General features: G+C 39.4%; 1 protein-coding gene across 5 annotated transcripts in view; it reads right to left on the minus strand.

The window, feature by feature from the left end:
• JAKMIP2 (janus kinase and microtubule interacting protein 2) overlaps nt 1–27,585 on the minus strand; it is a 201,811-nt gene that overhangs the window by 148,132 nt on the left and 26,094 nt on the right. The gene's annotated exons all lie outside the window — the stretch shown is intronic.

Here is a 27,585-nt window from a genome sequence, read left to right on the forward strand (position 1 = left end):
TTTGGGTGGGGACGCAGCCAAACCATATCACTTATTATTACAGGCATCATCTTTCAAAAGTTTCCACCAATTGAATGATGAATGATGTATTGTTCATGATTAGCCTTCTTTCATATTTGGCCAGCTCAAAGTTCTATTTATTAGGCATAGTATTTAATGTTTTTTAGCTGTTGTACTTTCTAGCAAACACTGCTATTGGTAGCTCAGTGTAGATTCTATCTTTAGGAAACAAAGTCAGCACAGTGGACTAGAATGAATGCTGGTTTAAAGTGAGTAGTTTGATAGTTCTGGTCTCAGTTTGGAATGCAACTTGTTATCACTCTGAGAAAGTCATTCAACTCGTTACCACTCTGAGCAAGTCATTCTCCTCTTTGAACCCCAGGACAGATTAAATAAGGCAATGCCCATAAATCAACACTCTTTCCTACCCTTCATTTGTCAACCAGCTTACAAAAACACAGTGAACTGTTTTTCACCTATAATTCTCAAGAGTTGGAGTTTTCTAGTTTATCTATTTCCTGATTAATTAAAATTAAAAATTTGGGGGCTGGGCACAGTGGCTCACACCTGTAATCTCAGCACTTTGGGAGGCCGTGACAGGTGGATCACTTGATCAGGAGGTCAAGACCAGCCTGGCCAACATAGTGAAACCCCATCTCTCTAAAAATACAAAAAAATTAGCTGCATATGGGGGCGCACATCTGTAGCCCCAGCTACTTTCGAGGCTGAGGCAGAATGCCTTGAACCTGGGAGGTAGAGATTGCAGTGAGCCAAGACTGTGCCACTGCACTCCAGCCTGGGTGACAGAGCAAGACTCTATCTCAAAAAATAAATAAATAATTAAAAATTAAAAAATCAAAATTTCGTTTCAATCATTGCCAGAAGCATTTTAGGACGATTAATCCATATCATTTAAAGAACATTCTCTACTTAGGGGGTATCATAGAGTTTATTTAATCAAAACCCTGTACTTTCATGAGATCGGATATTTATTTGTATCTTTTACATAAATTTTAAGTGAACCCTGTATTGTTTCAATACTGAAGATATTCAGGTAACTTATGGCAATGTAGGGAATTTAGGGTCAATCTTCACATATATTTGCTGAGTATTACTTTTTCCCGATTGCGTTCCCAAATTAGGGAAGAAGAGAGAGGTTTCCTACAATAGACATTGTGCCTGATTTGAGATGTGCTTAGTTAACTAGTCATGCATGAGATACATGATTTATAAGATCAAAAATGTTCACATATGCTTCTTACTGCAGGGCTGACTATCTGATGTCAGGCCCAGCAATCTCCATTCAAGAACACAAATTTAGAGAAAAAAGTCAGAATATTTCCAGAAATATTTATTGTAATAGAAATTTTGAATGCTGTAATATTTTAATTCCTGAGACTTAAGTATTGCCTGATGTGGCAGAATGAAAATACTTCCCACTTTAATGTCAAAATATCTCTTAATAAAACTAATTATACAGCAGAAGCATATGATTATCACACATTTTTTGTGCCCCGTTCTAGTCTTGTTATAACTCTGCTCTTGCAGTGTTACAAATCAAGACTATAAATAAAGATGAAACTTTTTATTTTTTCAGTTTTAGACCAAGATATTCAAGTACTTTTTCCTATAGACAGAAATGAAGAAAGCACTTACTAATAAATAGCACTGAGATTTTTATTTTCCTCAACTGAAATGGTGATGATATATATTTAGAATTGAAGTCCTCAAAGGTTGGAAATGTTACACTGAGTGGGATCTTCCCAAAACTGTCCTACTTTTGTAATCTTTAAGGTATACATTCCGACAACAAAAGCAATCAAGCTGTGATAGACCTCCAGGTTTAGTTATTTAAAATAATATTATTGGAAAATAACATTCTCACTAAGGCGGTCAGAATTCTAGATTGACTAAGTTGGGTGGTTTAACTGTCTGAGTTACAAGTATCTTATTGAGTGCAATATATAGATATACTTCTTTTTCAAAATGTTATAATAGGTTTAAGTATCAATACCTTGCAGACAAAAGAAATTTGAAATGTGTGCTTTATAAGAAAATTCAAAGCATGGAAATTTAATGTACAGTTCAGGAAATTTAGTTCTGAACACTACCTTAGAGCTTCCTATGCCGAACGTTAGATTTAAGATGGTAAGTGTCTTAGTAAATATGAAGTTGATGATTAAGAGCTTGGGCTTTGGAGTGATAAAAGCCCAGAATCAGATTCTGGTCCTCCCACTTAACAGGTGTGTGAGCTTGAACCAGTTACTTTTATAAGTTTTTTTTTTTTTTCCTCAAAAGAAACAATTTATTTAGAATAAAACAAAAGCAACTCAACTGTAAGCACACATTTGAGAGACAGCTACTCTTCAGCTGTGTGAGCCATAAAAAGGGTTTTTACTTACTTTTCCAGAAATCTTGTGTACACAGCACAAAGCAAAGAGCTCATTTTTTTCCCACTCAAAACACCGGCATTGGCATCACAATAGCAGATACACAACTTTAAGCTGCCATTTTAGGAAAATGCACAAATACTAAACATATTAGCTTTCTTCCATCAGAGGCCCATACAAACTCCACATAAGCCACAACTTCTCTTCTAAAAGGTCCATTGGAGCTTTGAATTCCATATCTTCATGTGCTGTTTTGCTTGTGGCATGGGGGAGGGAAAGGTTATTTGGTACAAATGTTTACAATATTAAAAATATATGTATTTCCCCTTTGCCATTGTAGATGAACATAACATTAACAAGACCTTCCTGGATAGTTCACCTCAACTCCAAAAAGCAGCAATAATACCCACTGGCATAAACCTTGAAATGAACTTACTGTGTCAATAGACATATAACAAGTAGAACAATAGAGTGGGTTTTTTTTAAAGACTGCAATTGAAGATAACAAGACTGAAAATATCCTTTATACTCATGTAACTGAGTAAAGCATGTCGAAAAGATTCAGAAAAAAGTTTCACAATCAATTTATAATCTGTCAATATATTCTAAATATTACTTAAAAAGTGAAACTATAAAAAGGTGAAGTTTAGTCAAACTTTTGCCCCATCTATCTACTAAGTTTTTATCTTCCCATAAGAAAAAGAGTGATAAGAGTGGCAGCTACCTCACATGACTGTCACTAGGATTTAATGAGATCAGGAGACAATCACAGGTCTTTACTAAGATCCAAGATACAACAGATTCTGTAAATCAAAGAAAGAAACTGGATTAAAATGTTTTGAGAACCAGTTTCATAACCCTTGGGCTCTTCATCCAAGGATCTTTAAACAAGATGTAGGATATAACATTTTTGTGGGTGAAATGGAGGAGGGTTTTGTTTAAGTGACTTGGGGAAAGAGAGTTTGGAGGATGGTAAGTCACACCTGCTCCTTAACCCTCACCAAGGGGAAGGGGCTCTGCTCACAGAAGCCTGGTGAGGGGCTTGAATGAGCCTACTGGGGAAAGCTTAACATGGGTCTCCCAGAACTTTAGAGGCAATAGACTTGAGTCAGACTCTCACCAAGAAAAATAGAGGGCATCAGGGAAATGCACGAGCTGCTTTCCTGGGACGGTGGAGGCAGGGTGCTGCGGCATCTGCAGGGCAACTGCATTTGCTCTCATTTCTCTAGCGGGTCAAAGAATATGTGAGGTTCCCCACACATTTATGCCACAGGAGGAGAAAAGCTGGCCTAGGGGTGTTTTAACTTATGCCCAAAACTACCACCTGGAAGAGGCAATGGGACTTTATCCATAAGGATCTACATGGAGCCTTCTCCCAGACAACCAGCGGCGGAGCAAGGAGTTGCTGGCCAAAGAGTGACGTTGCCTGGTGCATGAGAGGAACAGAGGCCCAGAGAAGAGCCTCTGAAGAGCCCACAAAAATGTACACAAGGTAAAAAGAGTCAGCTTTGAACTTATTTTTCATGTGGGCAACAGAAGCTTCACAGAAGAGAGTTTGAAGCCCTCTTGAAGCAGCATCAGTTCAAGCAACACCTTCTCGGTCCCACTGTGCCCCTTCCCTTTCCAGTGCTCCAACTTCAGTGAGGGAGCTAGAGGGTGAAAAAAAAGACAAGGAGACATCCCTCCCCACTTAAATCAAGTTATGCGCTCTGATCATCCTCTGGGACTAGACAGCCTAATTTCTGAACTTAGACTGTGATTTAAAGAGATTGCAGGACTTTCTAGACTGATCAGAGAAGTCACAGCCCCTACCCATTTTCCACCTAGGGTCATAGAAAAACTATATCTAGTATGCACATTTTAAAGAGAGCAATGGAAAATGAAAGTAAAGGGTTTTGGCTCATGTTCCATGAGCGGAAGTTGTTCAAAGTACAACTGATCATTGGTATAAACAGCTCTCTCTCCTTTTTAAATCAACTGGAACCTCACTTGCTGGACACCAGATCCTTACTTGTACAAGCAAATGGTACCTTTTCTTGATTCACACTTCTCACCTGCCATCCTGGCTTTAGCCAGATGCCACCAGGAGTGCTTGTTAGACGTACCCAGACCAATGTTATATAAGGCCAAACAATATGTAAAGTGGGAATGTAGGCAGCAATAAGATGCAATGTCTAATTATAGAATCAGAATGCAAGACATACACTAATCACAGATATAAAGAAGAAATTGGGGACTGATTGCCATTACATACCTAACAAAAATCTATTGATTATCAGCCAGACTGCACATTGCTAGAGATTAGGGAGCTGTGACAAAAGGATTGGTTATAGCCTTGTTTCTATAGGACAACCTGATTTCACGCAATTTCTTTTAAGAGTTGATTGAGAGACTTGCCCAGGCTGGAACCCGGTAGTTGTGTTGATGAACCTACCCTACAACCCAGGGGCCTTTCCCATTGCTGCTCAGCACACTTGAATTTCCATAAACTTTTGGACAACTTAGAAGCAGTGTGAAGGGGTCTCAGCAAGCCTGTTATCTTTGTCTTGAATGCTCTTCTCTCATCTTCCTGGAATCCCCTGGCATAATGAAAACTAAACTTGAAGCTCCAGGGTCAGGCTTTGTCTTCAAAACCAAAGCTTAGCATAGCGATTGGCACTTAGTATGTGCTTGATAAATGATAGAGTGGGTGGGGGAAAGGGTCTTATTATCATTACTGCAATCCATCTTGAAGAGCAAACCTCACACAAAGGGTTGGTGAAGAGGAATATTGTCTCCAAAATGAGCTGTGGCTTTCTTTTACATGGGGAGGCATTTTAATATGATCATAGATCGCTAGAGCTGGAAGGCCCAGTAAGATAATATATTTCAGCCTTTCACAGTGTCCTAGACCACTAATGCCTCATATCATGCAGGCCCAGTTTCTTGGGATGAAGCTGATCAGTACAGGATCATCCCTGTCCCTTCAGGTCTGGAAGTGTATTACAGACATATCCTGCTGCAAAACCCTGATCAACTAAAATATAAGCTCCCTAAGTTAAATGAGGTGGTAAGATACCATTTGATGAAAAAATTGTTTTACCTTTTACCTAAATACTAAAATAATTTCAGTACTCCTTCAAATATAAATAGTTGCACAGAGTACATTTAAAATAACTCCAATGATAACTGCATTGCAAAAAAAAAATCAGATACATACTTTTCAAAAAAATAAATTTTCCAACTTCAGAATGTGATATACTAAAATACTCTTTCTTTGAGAGAGTACAATCATGTGGTATTTATTTATATGTCTATTCCTTTCAGTTGCATTACTTTTTTCTAAAGTGAATATATATAACTTGTTTAATATATAAGAAGGTAAAAGGTATAAGTATATACTTTTTCCTAGAAACAAGAAATTTTGCTCACTTTTAAAATTCACCAGAATATTAAGAAATCTTTGTTTTACTCTGATTTATCCATTGAGCTTGGTAACACATTTGTTACTCAATGAAAGAAAATAATTAAACAGAAAACTGGTAAATATGGGCAATATTCATTCTAGGTTTTAACTAAAGGAAAAATTTTCCTTCAGCAAAGCACAATAAAATGTTTTCTTTCTAGCTCTAGGGGAAGCCTGTCAACTATAATTAAGCATTGAGCCGGGCGCGGTGGCTCAAGCCTGTAATCCCAGCACTTTGGGAGGCTGAGACGGGCGGATCACGAGGTCAGGAGATCGAGACCATCCTGGCTAACATGGTGAAACCCCGTCTCTACTAAAAAATACAAAAAAAACTAGCCGGGCGAGGTGGCGGGCGCCTGTAGTCCCAGCTACTCGGGAGGCTGAGGCAGGAGAATGGCGTGAACCCGGGAGGCGGAGCTTGCAGTGAGCTGAGATCCGGCCACTGCACTCCAGCCTGGGCGACAGAGCAAGACTCTGTCTCAAAAAAAAAAAAAAAAAAAAAATACTGGACAAATAGAAGTTCCAGCTTAAGATTTTATTTAAACACACACACACACACACACACACACACACACACACACACACACGATCTCTATATTAAAAGACAAAAGCTTTGCCACTATAAAAACCACTCTGCTAATTAGTGTACTATTATTTATATACTTTACATATAATGGTTTACTATTATTTGCTACTTTGATATTGCTTTATCTGTGACCTTCTTTCTTTGTTCCCCATTAGCCCTGTGGATCATATATATATACACATATACACACACACACACACACACACACACACATATATATATATATATTTTATTATTGTATTGTATCTTTCAGTGGATTTTTTGTGGACTTTGGCTGAGTTGAAATATGCTCCTTAAGATAACGAGAGACATCCTGAGCTACCACAAAATCCCCGACGCTTGTTTATTCAATGCAACTAACGTGTAGGATAGCCCCCTCTCAATACTTGCCTTCCAGGATTACGCTAACACTGTGGTCTCTTTATAAGTCAACTCATTGTTGGGCTCTTCTGTGGCAAGGAGCAAGTTGTTCTCATTCCTACCTTCCTACATAATCATTCAAGAAATATTTGTTAAGCCTTTACTATGTGCCAGGTCTATGGGAAACAACTAACAAAGTCTAGCTCCCATGAAGTTTGCAATCTTGTGAGGGAAGACAGGCAATAACGACAAAAAATAAATTAAATAAATTTGAAGGTTAGCAGGTGACAAGAGCTAAAAAGAAAAAGTCCAGCAAGATAAGGGAATAGAGAGATGGGGGTTAATTTATGTGGTATGATGAAGAAAGTAGATCGTTGGTGCTCAATAAATGCTTATTATGCATGTGAATGAACAGCTGTACATAATCCTACATTTGTTATGTCAGTTGGTCCTTCAAGAAATGATGTTAGTCCCTCCTCCAGGCATTTCTTTTTTTAACTTACTGAGTTGTTAATCATCCCTACACTATTTCGGTGTTAGAATTGAAGAAATTATTGAAATGTAAGTACTAATGACTTAAAAAGAAGTCTAGCACAATACTTGGCACATAGTAGATATTTTACAAGGCTCCTTGATTTACAGCGTTGGAAACCTGAAATAGAACTGAGTTTTGATTCCCCTCAGAATTCCACACAGTTTCCTAATCTGCAATGTTTGCCTTCTTCCCTGTGATAAACCTTCCAAATAGTAATTGTAATCATAATCAACTTTACTGAGTACTTATTATGAGAAATAAGTGAGTTTGTTCCGTGTTAGTTCTTTAAGTCATCATCTTATGAATCCTTACACTGACACTGAGAGAAGTACTCATGTGGATCCTTTTTTCTTTTTTTGGATTGCAGGAGGTGCGACAGGCTTCAAGCCAAGGCTGTCTGACCTGAGACAAACCAATGATCACTCTCACACACATTATCTAAATAAAGCTTATATTATCCACTTAATTTGAAGTGACATTTTTTGTAGAAGGCTGGTTAACCTGCCAAAGATACAAAAATTGCTGATGGTACTTGAATAGTAGTATTTGAGTGGGTGTTTGTGGAGGAGAAATCTTTTAATTGGAATCTGTGCATCCCTCACAATAAAATGCAGGCATTTTATTTTGATCTCAAAGGAAACTTATAGCCCTGTTATTTTAAAAATATCTACTGTTCACTAATGGCATTAGGTTGAGGTTTGACACAGCAGAAACCTGGATTAGTAATTTATCCTTATTGTCTCTCCATTATCTGGAAAATAATTCACAGGTTGCTTGATTGGACAGTTCAATGCTACTTTGAGTTTTTATTTGTGAATCATCCACCATACTGAATATCCTAATGAGTGTAAGGATTCTGCCAAGGAGATCTGTCTTCCTTCTCTTGTTTTTGGTCTGGAGTATCATGTTTTGAGTTGGCTCTGATTTCCTTGTGAATTCTCCGGAGCTACCAGAAGGCCCTTGAAGCCCTTAACCTCTTAATGGTGTTCTTCTCCAAAAGGCTCAGCCTTGAAAAACAGAATAGAAAAATATGCTCCTCTGTGGAGGATGGCATTTTTCCAAGGCTAATCAGAAGCCTGAATCCAATAACCCTCCCCTGCAGCACTCGGCTAGATAGCCAGCTTTCTTTTGCCTCCCTCCCTCCCTTCCCTCCCTCCCTCCCTCCCTCCCTTCCTTCCTCCCTTCCTTCCTCCCTTCCTCCCTCCCTCCCTTCCTTCCTTCCTCCTTCCCTCCCTTCCTTCCTTCCTCCCTTCCTCCCTCCATTTTTCTCACTCTCTCATTAAAGCAAGTTGCTTCATTTGTTTCTTAGAGCGAAAAATATCAAATAAATGAACCAGCACAGCAAATTGGCCTGTTTCCAAAGGGCAGCTGGAGGTATTGAGGAGAGGACCCAGGATGGCTCTTGAATTATTTTCCCAGCTGTGCTTACCAAAAGAAAACAAGTCTTATCTGGCCACTGTGTCATATTTCATGATGACAGGGGGCACTATGTCTATAAGAAGCCACCAGCTTCTGACATGACCCTTTATGTGACATCATTAAGATCACACCCAGACTCAAAAGTTCATTGGACTTCTTTGAGGTTAATAAATAAATTGCCAAAGATTCTCCAAGACCAAGTAAGGCCTAGGCCACTTCTATTTTGGAGCCTCCAGCTGCATTAAAAATGAATAAAAATCCAAAATAATTCTCTGAAAGTTGTTACATATTTTAAACCTATTAAACTCATTAATACTGTTTTAAAGCAAAGATGCAGAGCAGTATCAGTGTGCTCCTTACAAAAATAATTACAATATTTATTATATAAAATTAATCATAGTTTACTCTAAGCTGTTTAATGGTACAAAATTTAAAGATTGGTACAAAAATATAAAGATTTAAGATGGATGATGGATGTCTTTCAGTCCTGTTACAATGTCTCTATGAGTGTACCCAGATCCTTATGTGGATATAGTATAAAAGTTAGGGCCAGGCACAGTGGCTTATGTCTGTAATCCCAGCACTTTGGGAGGCCGAGGCCGACAGATCATGAGGTCAAGAGATCGAGACCATCCTGGCCAACATGGTGAAACCCTGTCCCTATTAAAAATACAAAAATTAGGCCGGGCGCGGTGGCTCAAGCCTGTAATCTCAGCACTTTGGGAGGCCGAGACGGGCGGATCACAAGGTCAGGAGATAGAGACCATCCTGGCTAACATGGTGAAACCCTGTCTCTACTAAAAAAATACAAAAAAGTAGCCGGGCGAGGTGGTGGGCGCCTGTAGTCCCAGCTACTCGGGAGGCTGAGGCAGGAGAACGGCGTAAACCCGGGAGGCGGAGCTTGCAGTGAGCTGAGATCCGGCCACTGCATTCCAGCCCGGGCGACAGAGCAAGACTCCGTCTCAAAAAAAAAAAAAAAAAAAATACAAAAATTAGCTGGGCATGGTGGCGCATGGCTGTAGTCCCAGCTACTTGGGAGAATGAGGCAGGAGAATCACCTGAACCTGGGAGGCAGAGGTTGCAGTGAGCCAAGATCACGCCACTGCACTCCAACCTGGTGACAGAGCTAGACTCTGTCTCAAAAAAAAAAAAAAAGTTAGGAAATAAGGTCTGGCCTCAGCACCTATTGTAGATTCTGTAAGATGTCATTGAGTACTTCTTGAACACCAGATCCTAAGGGAAAACATAAACAAACCAACCTTGGCAGATGCAACTTAGACCTACACTAACAAACACTTTACCAATGATCTGAGAACAGCATATCGGCAAAATATTAACCAGTGCAAGAACATCTTATTTTAAGACTAAGCTGTCTTCAAGTAATTTGGAGAACTCAAGATCATTATTTTAGGTTTCCAAATGTTTGAGTTTTGTTGGATTCTGCTTGATTAACCACTCCTTGCTTTATTAACAGAGAATGCCAACAGTAACAAAATCTTGACTTGCTATCTCTGTGTCATCACTGCAACAACTAGTGATTGTCTTTGCTTTCACTTACCTAGGATTGTCTTAGGATTTATCCAGGAGGACAAAGATACCCGTCCTGCCCTAATCACTCCAGACCACCATGGAGGTTTTAGCTCTAATGTTTGATTTTTATGACCTTTTGTACTCTCCTCCTTTGTTGTCAGCAATTATATTTATCACATCTGCCATTGAGCCTGCAAAGAATAGACTCTCAACCGCTCTGCACTTTCTTATTTCTTGGGAGATTAAAGATTAAAGAACTAACTTTGTTGACTGTGTCTTAGAAAAAGACGCAAACATCTTTAGGACAATGTTATTATGAATACATGATACAGGCCATTAACTTCAATGTCTGAATTTTAGTTAATGTACTTTTGTACTTTCACTTTGTCAGAGACTCTCTAAGCCTCAGATTCTTCATCCATAAAATTATACACAGAATTTTGGTGAAGAGTGTATTTTATATAGTGTAATAGAAATAGATGTCATGGTTTAATAGGTGTACAATATTATATATAATTATACTTAACTAATATACACAAGTATTTACAATTATTATTATTTCTGATTATTAGTGGTGTTGAAAATAGAAATTTCCAGACAGCTGAATTCCGGGAAGATGAGATCAAAGTTTGTAATTTTGAGAGAATAGGATCCAAGTTGGAAAAATCCAAAAGTAAATATGCAGTTAGAAAGAACTAGACTTTTGCATGCATCAGACTTAGCCAGAGGAAATAGGTATACTTTCTTAAGATTCTTTTGAGCATCCCTGCTATCCTGGCATAGCAGGGCTTTACCATACTTCCAGAAATGCTTAATGGCCTTTCATTCACACATGCCAACTAGAGGTATTCCCTCATCAAATTCTCTCCTAGAGAAAGCTCGATGACCTGGGTTGTACTCATGCATGAAAGATGGGAATAGAGTTAACACAAAGATAGAACGTCAGAACAATTTTCTGTAGCCAACTGCCTTTCTTGGATTTTAGGCTCCCTTATGCATTATAAACTAGAGTTTATATGTAAACAAATGAATATATGTAAATATAATATAGAAAATGTAAATAGCAAATATATAAAATAAAATATATAATTTATAAAATTTTCTATTTATATATCATTTATCATGGAGTCTGAAACATGGAAAGTACTCCAGAAACATAGCTCGTTCCATTACTGCAGAATTAAATACTCACCAAAACGTCAATCAATTATACAGCTCTGTGTTTGCCTCTATTTTTATACAGTATCTTCATTCATTCATTAGTGTTAAAATACACAGTTTCATTTTTCTAAAAATGGTTATTACTCAGAAATTCTCATATCCATAACATTGGAAACATTACTACTATTCACATATTTAACTTTATAAATGGTGACTTAGTAGTCCACTGGTTTCCTTTAACATAGTTTGTTTAATGATTCCTATATCTTTGAACATTGATAAGCTATTTATTGTGCTAATTAAAACATGAAGTCACCAAATAAGTCAGTGCCCGTAAGTTAGTGCTTTAAAGCAGGAGAGTGAATTTTTCTCCCAAAGTCTTCACTGGGACCAACCCTCCATGCAGAGAATGTCCAATGTTTACTGATGATCAGGTAAGCTCAAATGTCTTTCCCCCACTCTCCTACATACCATCATGCCTTATTATTATTATTATTATTATTTAACCCAGTGAGTCACGAGGAGCTTTTTTGAAAAACCAAGATTCCTTTAAACTTTGGCAGTGCCATGGTGCAACCAGAGAAGGCTGACCAGTACTAAGCCATTCCACTGAGCTTGGCCAGGCAATCGACCCACAGAAATGATCTGTTCTTCATTTCTCAGTGGGGGATAAAGATGGAAATCATCACACATATAAACATCCCTGCAAGAAAAATGCTTAAAATGTCACTTCTACCTAGCCAGCAAGAGTTTCTGTTCTGAGGGTAAATTAAACCAGTTAAAGAATAAAAATTACAATACTGGGCACAGCTGGACCTGAGAACATTAGGATTCAAGCAATAACAATTGGTAATTATCAAAGATATAGCTAAACAGAAAGAAGCTGACTCGGAGCTGATGCAGTCTCAGGGCCACTTGGTCTACCTCAGGACCCCATTATAAGTCATATGAACAAATTCCATAGCCTGCTACTAGTCTTCTCCTTCCCAGGCTCTTGTTTCCCACAGACCTTTTTCCAGGTGTCGTCAAAACTACTACCTGAGAGACTCTCCACTCAGAATCACTAAGTGACATCCTCTAATCAGATTATTTACATTTTATTTAAACCGCCCCAGCATTTAACCTCAGCCTACCTTTTTTAGGCTTATTGCCCCAGACTACTTCCCTCATGCTATGTTCTAGCCAAATTGAACTCCCACTGTTCTCTCCTATATGCCCGATGTTTTCCTGCCTTTGTATCTTTGCATAAGCTATCTACTCTGTCTAGAATGTATAAACACAAAAATCCTCTCAAAACTTTGGTTTGCTTAACTATTTACTTGCTGGCCTATATTCTTCAAGGTGCATCTCATCTGCTGCCTTTTCTGAGGGGCTATTTTCCCATACTTTATTATTGATAACAATAATTGGGAACATTGACTGAATGAATGAATGCTGAGACTTTACTGAGCACTCTGCTAAAGGTTTCATAGACTTGTCTCACAAAATGAGAGAAGTATAACATTGTATTGTAGAGTACAGAATGCCAGTGTTCAAATCCTAGCTCTCCTTCTTATTGGCTGTATGAGCTTGGGAGTTTATTTACATTCTGTGTCTTCGTGTGTGAAATGTGGATAATTATAATACAGCTAATACCAAATAGAGTGATTATGAGGATTATGTGAAATAATATATACAAATCCCACAGAATAGTTTCTGGCCAATTATAATTATGAATACCTGATGCTGTTATTATAGCACCTCACAATATGCTACAAGGTTGATGTCCTCATTATTCCTGATACAGGAGGTAGAAAGAAATTATTTAGGCAGATAGTGAGGGTAAAAGAATCCTTGGCAGAATTTCTCTTTTAACAAAAAGCAGTCCCAAATCATTTCTTTTCTAACAAAGAGCAGCTTGAAAAATTGAGCTGCAGACGTAGATAAGTAAGCTGGAAGCTTGCACAGATGAATACCAGCAGCTGTGCCAATAGAAAAGGGCTACCCGAGGGCCAGGTACGTTCAACATGGAGACGCTGTCTTCCCTTTTCTTTGTCATCACACATACAGTAAAGGAATAGGCAACATGACACTGGCCAGGTAGAGAACCCATCTGCAAAATAAAAGATTAGGGTGGGGGTGGCCACGCAAATGGCATACCTAGCCCTAACCAGTTTTTCATACCTTATGCAAATAGCACACTTGGTCTGACCAATCTTTTATGTCCTATCTAAACCAGACACTGCCTCCCCAAGCTCATCCATAAAACCCCTTGCATTTTGCTGTGAACCAGACCAGGCTTGGTTCAGGCTCTGCAAGACAGAGCTTTTCTCTTTCTTTTGCCTATTAAGCCTCCACTCTTAACCTTACTCTTCATATGTCTGCATCCTTGGTTTCCTGGCATGAGACAACGAATCTCAGTTATTACCTCAGATGAACGATGCCGCTTCATTCCCACTTAAGAGATGAGAAAACTGTAGCTTAAAAAGGTTGAAAACATGTCCAAAGGTACATAGCTGATATGTGACATCTAGAACACACACATAAATTTGTCAATTTGAAGCCTCTTATCTTATTTTCTGTAATATAGACAGACTGGTTGTCTGTTTTTGATCTAGGAATTTTCCTTCAGGCTAAACAATAACAGCAAAAAAAAAAAAAAACATATTCACTAACATTTATTGAATATTTACTATGTGTCAAGCGTAGTACTCAACACTATTCATGCATTATCCTACTTGATTCTTACAGCAGATTTAGCAAAAGGAAACCTTTTTAATCCTTATTTTATAGAGGAAGAAACTTTGCTTTAGAGGACCGTGTTCAGTCACACAGTTTACATGTGACAGAGCTAGAAGTCAAACTACGGCTCTTACCTAAAACAACATCCTGCCTAGTGGAAGTTATTCCCTTACTCCTCTTTTGTTCCAGTTCTCTTAGTGGTAGCTACTTCTATGTCACTTGATACTCTGTGAGTTGTGCATATATCACACACTCCTGTCAACCTGTCGGTCACCTGAAGAGTAGGACCCTGGCCTATACACCATCCCCTACCCAGAAATGTCTTCCACGTAGTGGATGCCTAGTAAATGTTGGACTGAATTTAACGTCACATTGGAAGTTGGATTATAAAGAATCAAATGGTGCATGAAAGTATTTTGCATATATGCCAACACTTTAAATTATAATGACAAGAGGCTTGAGTCCAGTTTCTCTACGGATGAATAATGAATGAGAAAAAACTGTTGCAATAGTTAAGAAGCTCAGCCCTGAAATTGGATTGAGCTGGTTATCTTGCCCCACACTTACAAATGTTTTTGTTTGTTGGTTTGACTTATCCATTCCAAACCAGTTTCCTCATCTATAAATAGAAGATAAGAATAATATTTCCCTTTTAGGTTTATTGATAGGATTAAAACAATATTCATGAAAACTACTTGGGATCATAACTCATACATGGTAAGTAAGTACTCAGCAAAGTTTGCTTCATAAATAAAAACTTATTTTAAAGAAGTCAAAATAATTACAGAATAGCTCCTTATCATCCCAGCAATTGCTTGTCTAGATCTAATATCTTTCTCCGGAAAGATCACAACCATTGTGAAATAAACTTAAGTGAAGATGAGGGAAGAGAAAATAAAACACACTTGGGAAAGGTGCCCTGAAAGGGCCAAGTATGTGAGAAACGGCAGGAAGGAGGCCATTTTGTGGTAAACAGCTGTGTTCTTAACCCAAGGGACACACTCCTCATATGACGCCTTTGTGTTGTTAAGATGTGTGATAAAGGCCCCATTGGGAGGTTTTCCTTTGTTCTCCACTCTCATGGAGAGATCACATGTTATACTCACTTACTTAGAGACTCTCATCTCTAATTTGTTAAGAGCTGCAAGATTAAGACTGATGTAAAGTCTGAGAGCCAATAAGAAAAAATGAGTAAGCACACCCATTTCCCAAGGAAGATACTACTCACGGTGCCAGAAAATACACACACACACACACACATACACACACACACACACACACACACAAAAGAAGCCTATATTACATGAAATTGCAGCATTTGGAAGTTTCTGACCATTATGAACTGCATTGTGTTTTCCCAAAATTTATATGTTGAAGCCTTAACCCCGATCCCAATGTGGCTGTATTTGGAGATGGGGCTTTTAAGAAGGTAATGAAGGGTAAGGAAGGTCTTGAGAGTGGGATTCTAGTCTGATAATATTGGTAACCTTATCAAGAGAGGAAGAAACACCAGAGATCTCTCTCCTAGTGAGAGGAGGTCATTGGCAAGCCAGCAAGAAAGGCCTCACCAGAAACAAACTCTGTCATTACCTTGACATCAGACTTCCAATCTACAGAACTGTTGAGAAAAAAATTCTATTTAAGTCACCCAGTCTGTGGTTTTCTATTGCAGCAGCCCAAGTAGACTTATCCACTAATATTTGTATTAAATTCTTTCCCATCCACCTATAAAAGTGATGGTTATATTTTCCCGGTTAAGAGTCAGAATGACTTTTTTTTTTTTCTTTTGAGATGGAGTCTCGCTCTGTCACCCAGACTGGAGTGCAGTGGCACCATCTCGGCTAACTGCAAGCTCCACCTGCTGAATTCAAGCAATTCTCCTGCCTCAACCTCCCAAGTAGCTGGGATTACAGGAGCGTGCTGCCATGCCCTGCTAATATTTTTTTTTTGTTTGTATTTTTAGTAGAGATGGGGTTTCACTGTGTTAGTCAGGATGGTCTCCATATCCTGACCTTGTGATCCACCCTCCTCTACCTCCCAACATGCTGGGATTTCAGGCATGAGCCACCGCACCTGGCCAGGATGACTTTTAAGAGAAAAGATTTGTGTGTCTCTTTCAAGTCAAGTGGTCTGTTTTGGAGATGAAGTTTGGCTTCCCTACTTTAGACAAAAAGAAAAATTAATTACTTCCCCTCCCCCTGCCCCCCCTCACATATCCCTTGTTTTGTAAAGTGTCTTTATTAGGAGTCTCTTCCGTAAGTACCTCCCTCTAGACATTAAGCACGGGCAACGGGCATAGGGCCACAGGGAGACAAAGATCAGCCACACAGCCAAAAGCAGTGTGTGCTTAGCAATAACACTGGCTCTTTGTTAGAGGAATTTTACTCTTTTTCCTTCTGAAATTCTTTCTGGTTGAAAAATTTTTTACAATTCCATCTCCTTAGGCCAGTCACACTTGGTACATTTGGGCAAGGAGGGGGGCATAAGGCTGTGGCCTGCCCTGACGGATGAGGTTCTGTAGGACTGCAGGCTTAAGTGCTGCTGTGGCTTACACTGATAGAGAGTACTCATCTATTTATTCTCCCTTCCAAACAGTATTTTTGAGGATCTGGGTTAGAGTAGTCAAACAATAGCCAAAGTCTGCCCTCAGCTTATAAACTATTATGAAAATAGAGACTACCATATAAAAGCAACCAAATTAATAAATAAGAGACTTTCTGATGATGGGAAGTACTATAGAAAAGAACATAAGATAGAGGAATGGATGAATATAAGTTGTCATTTGGAGTGAGTCTGCACTGGGATCAGGAAGGCTTCTCTCAGGGATGACATCTGATACATAAGGAAGAATCAGTCATGCTGAGACGGGGAAGATGAATTCCAAGCAATTAGAACAGAGGCCCCATCAATGGAATTACCTTGTTTTGTTTAAAAATATTGATGAAGTTATGGACTGGCTGGGGCCAAGAGGGGTGCTGGATCAACAGAGCCATGCAGACCAAACTGAGTACTGTAAACTTAGTGCCTGAGAAATCATTGTAGCGGTTAGAGTTAAGTGAGTGACATGACCATATTTCATTTTAACAAGGATCACCCTGACTATAATACAATGACCCACAGGCCAAATCCAGCCTGTAGCATACTTTTGTAAATAGTTTGATTGGGACACAGTCATGTCCAGTCATTTAAATATTGTCTATAGCTGCTTTTGTGCTACAAAGGGAGAGTTGAGTGGTTGTGACAGAGACCTACCTTAAGGCCCACAAAACCTAAAATATTTACTACTGGTCCTTTGGAGGAAAAGTTGGTTGCGTGGCAGCAGGAGGCTGTGCAGTTCTCCCTGGTGGAGGTGACGGTGGTGATGATGGCTTGGACCAAGCCGCAGGGTGGCACTATAGATATGGGGAGACAGAGAGATCTAGGACATGATTTGCAAGAAGAGCCGACTAAATTTGCTGGTGAATTAAACATCAAGGGAGATAGAGGAGAGGATTGAGAAGACTCAAAATATTTCTAGCTTTTTGGCTAGAATAACTGAGTGGGTAAGAAGGCCATCTGCTGAGATGGGGAGTTCTGGGGGAGGGGCAGCTCTGTGGGAAGAGTGAAAACGAAGGACTGTTGGAGAATGTTCAGTTTGAAATGCCTTTTTATAGGGCCTCTCTGTTGTTATTTTCTCAGTCCAGCACAAGAAATTGCAAAGCAACCCAATGACTTTTATCTCCTCCTTGTTCTATAACACAAACAAAAGCCGTGTGACCAATGGCATTATAGCTGGCACGTCCTTGGATGCTAAACCACAAACTATTTCAAGGTAGGGACCATGCCTCTAATTGCTCAAAATTAGATTTCTGTCTCTACCCCAGCACCTGACTCATAGTAGAAGCTCAATAAATATTGGTTTTGAAGTGAAGAAATAGTAACTGTTTACTGAGAACTTACAATGGCTCAGGAACTGAATAAGGCACTTAATAAAAGTTATATTACTTAATCTTTTCAAGAGTTCCTCAAGCTGGTTGCTGCTATACTAATTCTACATAAAGATTTAGAAACTGAGGCTTAGAGGAAAGGATGAAAAGCACAGATGCCTTCCCTACAGGGTTGAGTCAAGAAATATGAGTGGGTGAAGGGGACCATGTACTGAATAATGGTGACTGGCAAGGCAATGACCTTCCTTAAGTAAGTAATGGCTCCTCAGCTGCCACTGAGTGTTGCTCTGTGCAAATGCAACCACACGATATTGTCAAGTCTGATTTTTCAAGAGAAATTGAAAATCCGGTTTATTTTATAAATATGAACTTTCTCAGTTAAACATAAAATAAATTCTTTAATGCCTGCTCATTGTTCTAGAGCAGGCATTAAAGAATTCGGTCTTAGCAACTACCTCTCACACATTCCTCAGTGTACTAACCATCTTCCTTGTGGTAGCAAAGCTAATCTACCCCTTAGTAAACATTATTGGTGAGTCTGGTGTAACACATTGCGCCCATGTGTATTTCTTTTTGCTAAAGAAGTTTCTTATTATACTAAAGTTTCCACTAGGCACTTACGTTTTGTGTCTGGAACACCATCGGCATTTTCAGATGATGACCAGAGTGAAACTCCAAATCATATTGCCTGAGTGGCTAATGAATTCCTGTAGTCCTCCTAATGCAATGAGGCAACTACACTGACGTCACTGTGCCAACAAACCATGTGATTTTAGAATTAAAGATATTAAATGCTTCTCCTCTCCCTTTTTAAAGATTCAATTCTTGTTACTACCTTTGGTTTATGGAGACAAGTTACTCTATTGATGGTTCCAACTTAAAACAATTTCATAAAAGGGAGATTAAAATGCTATCATTGGCTTATGTTTTCAGTTTTCAGCACAACAACCTCTAATTTGTAACAAGGAGAAACATTTGAAGCAAGAGGATGTTTGAAGTGTCCAACAAAGTCAATCTGGTGAACAATTAATGAATGACTATTATATGCCAGGATGTGTGCTGGGCCCCAGGATACAAAACGAATAAGCCATTGCTTCCGCCCAGGAGCACTATCTTTCCAATGGAGGAGGAAGCCCCATAAAAATAATATATCGAGACACATGCTGCAATAGAAGGATTACAAAATACCCTGGGAACTAAGATAAAAGGATGATGAACAATGAGGACATGGTGGCAGAGCTGAGAGAAGTTTAGGTTAAGGAAAGCTACAGAGGAAAGGTTGCAACTCAGCTCTCACTTTAAGGATGACTAGAGTTTCAGAATTTAAGTTATAAGAGCTGCATTTTGGGTGATACAAGCAAACAGCTACTAAAAGTTTACCGTGAGTGAGGTATGATTGCACTCCTAACTCATTCCTCACAACAACCCAATTAAGATTGGGTTTTCAGTCTCCCAATCTTAGTATCAAGAAAGCGAGGCCCAGAAAGGTGAAGTAATTTATCAAGGGCTTCATAGCTAATTATTGTGAAAACTTCTATTCCAAGTCTATATAACTTGAAAGCCTGGGCTTTTAAACAATAAACGCTATCACAAGGTAGGGTAAGCAACATGTGGACATAAAATATTGTGGTTTGAGGACTAGAGATTAGGCCATTATGAGTGGAATGCATCAAGGAGCATTGGGGGTAGGTGTGCACATGAGGAGCAGCTGTGAATATTTCAGTGTAAGGCTTGCAAAGTAAACTGGGTGCAGATTTTATGACTATAGAGTTGGAGTGTTACTCCATAGGTAGCAAGGACTTTTGGGATGCTTGTAAGAATCAGAGTAACAAGATCAAGAATGAACTCATTAGACAAATCCAAGAGTTTTGAACAAAGCTTTGGAGAAACTAAATGCTGACAAATCTACTAGGAGGTTATGGAAACAATCCAGACAAAAGACAACAGTCTTAAATAAGGATACTGGCAGTGAGGACAAAGAAGATTAGGATGTCCCACCTTTTCAGACTGAGCCAATGTACATCTTATACATACTGATTTATGTCTCATGTCTCCCTAAAATGTATAAAATGTATAAAATGATGTCTCATGTCTCCCTAAAATGTATAAAACCAAGCCATACCCCAACTACTTTGGGCACACTTCATCAGGACCTCCTGAGGCTGTGTCACGGGCTCATCCTTAACCTCAGCAAAATACACTTTCTAAACTGATTGATGCCTGTCTCAGATACTTTTGGGTTCAGACACAATAGCAACACCCACAACAGTGATACATGGATGTTAACAATAACGTTTAATTTAATGTTAGGCACCATTCTTCTGAGTACCTCTGTAATTTGTTTTTGTTAATTGGTTGAAACGAACCAAGGCAGATTAACTTTTATTTTTAAATTTTTTTTAGAGATAGGATCTCGCTATGTTGCCTAGGCTGGAGTGCGTTGCTACTCACAGGAGCAATCATAGCGCACTTCATAGTGAACTCCTGACCTCAAGCAATCCTCCCATCTCAGCTACCAGTGTAGTTGGGACTATTGGTCCATGCCAACGACCATGGCTCTTTTTTGAAAGTAACTAGTTCTTACACAAATAATGAATGACTAGGGTATCGGAGCATTCCATGATACTAGGATATAAGTCAATTAAACACATTCCCTTTGAAGAGTCACAGTGAAAACTGAGATCATTTAATTTATTCTGCATATATATGTATATCCTGTATTGCTCTAACAAAAAGGAACACAGGTTACTTGCAAATGTCCATGGGAAAGTATGAGAAACAATTGAGCATATCAGTGCAAAGGGAAGGGACCAATAGGAATATTTACATTCTTTTCAAAAAGGAATATTCTCTTTGACTACTAATAGTTTGAATATAATGAATTAAATGAAAGTACAATTATTTGAAAGAATTATTATTCTTTTCAAAGCACCTTATAGATTCATGTCGTGACTGAAGCATCAGAGAGAAGAATTCTATCAAAGACAATTTGTATTTGTGTTGACTTTACAGGAGAAATCACGTAAGTCAGTAAAGGTCAGTTTTAAAAAAAATGACAGGGAGGTGCGTGCCCTCACCCCTTACTCTGGTACACACAGATTAGAGCATTCTAACCACCCAGTCTTAGAATTATTGCAGATGTTACCTTCTGAGCTATTCAAAAAGGCTTTGTTCATGAAAAGTTCTCAGGGTTATAAAACATTAAACAGGAAAGACCTTGCTTGGTATGATGTGTTGTATTTATATTTCCTTTTGTTTGAGGAATTCAAAAAGCTTTACAAACAACATCTAGTAAATCTCTTTAAGATGGTTGCTCATGGGAATTCTTTTCCACTCAATGCAGACTGGGACAGGTAAAGGGAGAACAGACACTAAGAGAAGAAAAGGAGGGTGGATGGTAGCCACAGATCTCTAAAGTCACCATGGAGGTGCAGAGCTACTCACATTTATCCTCCTATGGGGCCTGTTAATATAAACAGCCCGTGCTCTACCCTTCCCATGTGGTAGCTGCTGTTTCTAGATTTACCATCTGTTAACACAGGTGCACAATAGAGAACAAAACACCGGAAGTGCAGAGTAGGAAGGCAAAGAACAGAAGACATGAAAAATCAACAATTACAAAGTACTGTCTGTGTTCTGTAAACTGTGCTAGATGCTGTCATATTTTATAGCAGGTGTTCAATAAATGCTTATTTTCTTCCCCTTCACATAATTTATGCCATTTGACTAAAGCAAATTGTTTTTTTTTTTTTTTTGGTAGAGAAAAGGAAGAGGGTCCCTGCGAATTAGTGTTGTTGATCATGAAAGAAATGAATGTATACATGCATAGAGGCATAAAGGGAAAGGACGACATAGTGTGGGATCATAGTCTGTTTACAAAGTCCATACAGTGATTACACCCAGGTAGGACCCATGCCATTCACAGAAAATATGACTATGAAAAATGAAGAACCTGAAGGATAGAGGTAGCCACTGGAACCAATAATGCAACTTTCCTGCAAACCTTTTTTCTAGTAAAGTGGACTATCAAGGGTGAGGGAGAAGTCTTCACAGGTGAAGTTGCTATCTTAGTTCTTGATGCTGATAGCAGAGCTGAGACCATGATGTGGCATTAGGAAAACTCTTCTTACTCTCCATCCACAGGATTAAAGGTGGTCCTTAAATTTGTATAAATATCTAAAGAAGACCTTCGAGAAGTAATAGCTTTCATGAGACAAGAGAGCTACTCAAATCAACTGAGTCAGGGATGGGATCTCACTGATTCTGGAGTCTAATAGTCCTTGGTGTGAATCCAGCCTCTGCCCTTTAACCTGAACCCAGTTATGTTATCTCTGGACCCCAGTTTCCTTATTTCTGATGTGAGTGATCATAATGATATGTAGAATAACTGACTTTCAGAGTCGTTGTGGTAACAATGAAATGCGATGATGCATATGGAAATTTAGCACAATGTCAGACATGGTAAGAATTTAACACATATTAATTGATGTTGGTAGCAATTTTTTAAAAATTCTGAGATGATAATGCAGTTGCACCTGAGGCTCCACATCAATCCACACAATTTTTAAAGTATTATGGTGGAGGGCGGAGCAAGATGGCCGAATAAGAACAGCTCCAGTCTCCAACTCCCAGCGCGAGCGACACAGAAGACCGGTGATTTCTGCATTTTCAACTGAGGTACTGGGGTTATCTCACTGGGGAGTGCCGGACAATCAGTGCTGGTCAGCTGCTGCAGCCCGAACAGCAAGAGCTGAAGCAGGGCGAGGCATTGCCTCACCTGGGAAGTGCATGGGGGAAGGGAATCCCTTTTCCTAGCCAGGGGAACTGAGACACACAACACCTGGAAAATCGGGTAATTCCCACCCCAATACTGCGCTTTAAGCAAACGGGCACACCAGGAGAACATATCCCACACCTGGCCGGGAGAGTCCCACGGCCACAGAGCCTCCCTCATTGCTAACACAGCAGTCTGCAATCTAACCACAAGGCAGCAGCGAGGCTGAGGGAGGGGCGCCTGCCATTGCTGAGGCTTAAGTAGGTAAATAAAGCCGCTGGGAAGCTCAAACTGGGTGGAGCTCACAGCAGCTCAAGGAAACCTGCCTGTCTCTGTAGACTCCACCTCTGGGGACTGGGCACAGCTAAACAACAAAAGGGGAAGCAGCAGAGGCCTGTGTAGACGCGAACGACTCTGTCTGACAGCTTTGAAGAGAGCAGTGGATCTCCCAACACGGAGGCTGAGATCTGAGAACGGACAGACTGCCTGCTCAAGTGGGTCCCTGACTCCTGAGTAGCCTAACTGGGAGACATCCCCCACTAGGGGCAGTCTGACACCCCACACCTCACAGGGTGGAGTACACCCCTGAGAGGAAGCTTCCAAAGTAAGAATCAGACAGGTACACTCTGTTCAGCAATATTCTATCTTCTGCAACCTCTGCTGCTGATACCCAGGCAAACAGGGTCTGGAGTGGACCTCAAGCAATCTCCAACAGACCTACAGCTGAGGGTCCTGACTATTAGAAGGAAAACTATCAAACAGGAAGAACACCTATACCAAAACCCCATCAGTACGTCACCACCATCAAAGACCAGAGGCAGATAAAACCACAAAGACGGGGAAGAAGCAGGGCAGAAAAGCTGGAAATTCAAAAAATAAGAGCGCATCTCCCCCTGCAAAGGAGCGCAGCTCATTGCCAGCAACGGATCAAAGCTGGTCAGAGAATGACTTTGACGAGATGAGAGAAGAAGGCTTCAGTCCATCAAACTTCTCAGAGCTAAAGGAGGAATTACGTACCCAGCGCAAAGAAACTAAAAATCTTGAAAAAAGAGTGGAAGAATTGATAGCTAGAATAATTAATGCAGAGAAGGTCATAAACGAAATGACAGAGATGAAAACCATGACACGAGAAATACGTGACAAATCCACAAGCTTCAGTAACCGACTCGATCAACTGGAAGAAAGAGTATCAGCGATTGAGGATCAAATGAATGTGAGAAGAGAAACCAAAAGAAAAAAGAAGAAAAAGAAATGAACAAAGCCTGCAAGAAGTATGGGATTATGTAAAAAGACCAAATCTACATCTGATTGGGGTGCCTGAAAGTGAGGGGGAAAATGGAACCAAGTTGGAAAACACTCTTCAGGATATCACTCAGGAGAACTTCCCCAACCTAGTAGGGCAGGCCAACATTCAAATTCAGGAAATACAGAGAACACCACAAAGATACTCCTTGAGAAGAGCAACTCCAAGACACATAATTGTCAGATTCACCAAAGTTGAAATGAAGGAAAAAATCTTAAGGGCAGCCAGAGAGAAAGGTCGGATTACCCACAAAGGGAAGCCCATCAGACTAACAGCAGATCTCTCGGCAGAAACTCTACAAGCCAGAAGAGAGTGGGGGCCAATATTCAACATTCTTAAAGAAAAGAATTTTCAACCCAGAATTTCATATCCAGCCAAACTAAGTTTCATAAGTGAAGGAGAAAGAAAATCCTTTACAGATAAGCAAATGCTTAGAGATTTTGTCACCACCAGGCCTGCCTTACAAGAGACCCTGAAGGAAGCCCTAAACATGGAAAGGAACAACCACTACCAGCCATTGCAAAAACATGCCAAAATGTAAAGACCATCGAGGCTAGGAAGAAACTGCATCAACTAACGAGCAAAATAACCAGTTAATATCATAATGGCAGGATCAAGTTCACACATAACAATATTAACCTTAAATGTTAATGGACTAAATGCTCCAATTAAAAGACACAGACTGGAAAACTGGATAAAGAGTCAAGACCCATCAGTCTGCTGTATTCAGGAGACCCATCTCACATGCAGAGACATACATAGGCTCAAATTAAAGGGATGGAGGAAGATCTACCAAGCAAATGGAGAACAAAAAAAAGCAGGGGTTGCAATCCTAGTCTCTGATAAAACAGACTTTAAACCATCAAAGATCAAAAGAGACAAAGAAGACCATTACATAATGGTAAAGGGATCAATTCAACAGGAAGAGCTAACTATCCTAAATATATATGCACCCAATACAGGAGCACCCAGACTCATAAAGCAAGTCCTTAGAGACTTACAAAGAGACTTGGACTCCCATACAATACTAATGGGAGACTTCAACACTCCACTGTCAACATTAGACAGATCAACGAGACAGAAAGTTAACAAGGATATCCAGGAATTGAACTCATCTCTGCACCAAGCGGACCTAATAGACATCTATAGAACTCTCCACCCCAAATCAACAGAATATACATTCTTCTCAGCACCACATCACACTTATTCCAAAATTGACCACATAATTGGAAGTAAAGCACTCCTCAGCAAATGTAAAAGAACAGAAATTATAACAAACTGTCTCTCAGACCACAGTGCAATCAAACTAGAACTCAGGACTAAGAAACTCAATCAAAACCACTCAACTACATGGAAACTGAACAACCTGCTCCTGAATGACTACTGGGTGTTTAACGAAATGAAGGCAGAAATAAAGATGTTCTTTGAAACTAATGAGAACAAAGATACAACATACCAGAATCTCTGGGACACATTTAAAGCAGTGTGTAGAGGGAAATTTATAGCACTAAATGCCCACAAGAGAAAGCTGGAAAGATCTAAAATGGACACTCTAACATCACAATTAAAAGAACTGGAGAAGCAAGAGCAAACACATTCAAAAGCTAGCAGAAGGCAAGAAATAACTAAGATCAGAGCAGAACTGAAGGAGATAGAGACACAAAAACCCTCCAAAAAATCAATGAATCCAGGAGTTGGTTTTTTGAAAAAATCAACAAAATTGACAGACCGCTAGCAAGACTAATAAAGAAGAAAAGAGAGAAGAATCAAATAGATGCAATAAAAAATGATAAAGGGGATATCACCACCGACCCCACAGTAATACAAACTACCATCAGAGAATACTATAAACACCTCTATGCAAATCAACTAGAAAATCTAGAAGAAATGGATAATTTTCTGGACACTTACACTCTTCCAAGACTAAACCAGGAAGAAGTTGAATCCCTGAATAGACCAATAGCAGGCTCTGAAATTGAGGCAATAATTAATAGCCTACCAACCAAAAAAAGTCCAGGACCAGATGGATTCACAGCTGAATTCTACCAGAGGTACAAGGAGGAGCTGGTACCATTCCTTCTGAAACTATTCCAATCAATTGAAAAAGAGGGAATCCTCCTTAACTCATTTTATGAGCCCAACATCATCCTGATACCAAAGCCTGGCAGAGACACAACAAAAAAAGAAAATTTTAGACCAATATCCCTGATGAACATCGATGCAAAAATCCTCAATAAAATACTGGCAAACCGGATTCAGCAGCACATCAAAAAGCTTATCCACCATGATCAAGTGGGCTTCATCCCTGGGATGCAAGGCTGGTTCAACATTCGCAAATCAATAAATGTAATCCAGCATATAAACAGAACCAAAGTCAAGAACCACATGATTATCTCAATAGATACAGAAAAGGCTTTTGAGAAAATTCAACAGCCCTTCATGCTAAAAACGCTCAATAAATTCGGTATTGATGGAACGTACCTCAAAATAGTAAGAGCTATTTATGACAAACCCACAGCCAATATCATACTGAATGGGCAAAAACTGGAAAAATTCCCTTTGAAAACTGGTACAAGACAGGGATGCCCTCTCTCACCACTCCTATTCAACATAGTCTTGGAAGTTCTGGCTAGGGCAATCAGGCAAGAGAAAGAAATAAAGGGTATCCAGTTAGGAAAAGAAGAAGTCAAATTGTCCCTGTTTGCAGATGACATGATTGTATATTTAGAAAACCCCATTGTCTCAGCCCAAAATCTCTTTAAGCTGATAAGCAACTTCAGCAAAGTCTCAGGATACAAAATTAATGTGCAAAAATCACAAGCATTCTTATATACCAGTAACAGACAAACAGAGAGCCAAATCATGAATGAACTTCCATTCACAATTGCTTCAAAGAGAATCAAATACCTAGGAATCCAACTTACAAGGACCTCTTCAAGGAGAACTACAAACCACTGCTCAGTGAAATCAAAGAGGACACAAACAAATGGAAGAACATACCATGCTCATGGATAGGAAGAATCAATATCGTGAAAATGGCCATACTGCCCAAGGTTATTTATAGATTCAATGCCATCCCCATTAAGCTACCAACGACTTTCTTCACAGAATTGGAAAAAACTGCTTTAAAGTTCATATGGAACCAAAAAGAGCCTGCATTGCCAAGACAATCCTAAGTCATAAGAACAAAGCTGGAGGCATCACGCTACCTGACTTCAAACTATACTACAAGGCTACAGTAACCAAAACAGCATGGTACTGGTACCAAAACAGAGATATAGACCAATGGAACAGAACAGAGTCCTCAGAAATAATACCACACATCTACAGCCATCTAATCTTTGACAAACCTGAGAGAAACAAGAAATGGGAAAGGATTCCCTATTTAATAGATGGTGCTGGGAAAATTGGCTAGCCATAAGTAGAAAGCTGAAA

The sequence above is a fragment of the Rhinopithecus roxellana genome, chromosome 3, assembly GCF_007565055.1.
Source record: "Rhinopithecus roxellana isolate Shanxi Qingling chromosome 3, ASM756505v1, whole genome shotgun sequence".
Classification (NCBI taxonomy): Eukaryota; Metazoa; Chordata; class Mammalia; order Primates; family Cercopithecidae; genus Rhinopithecus; species Rhinopithecus roxellana.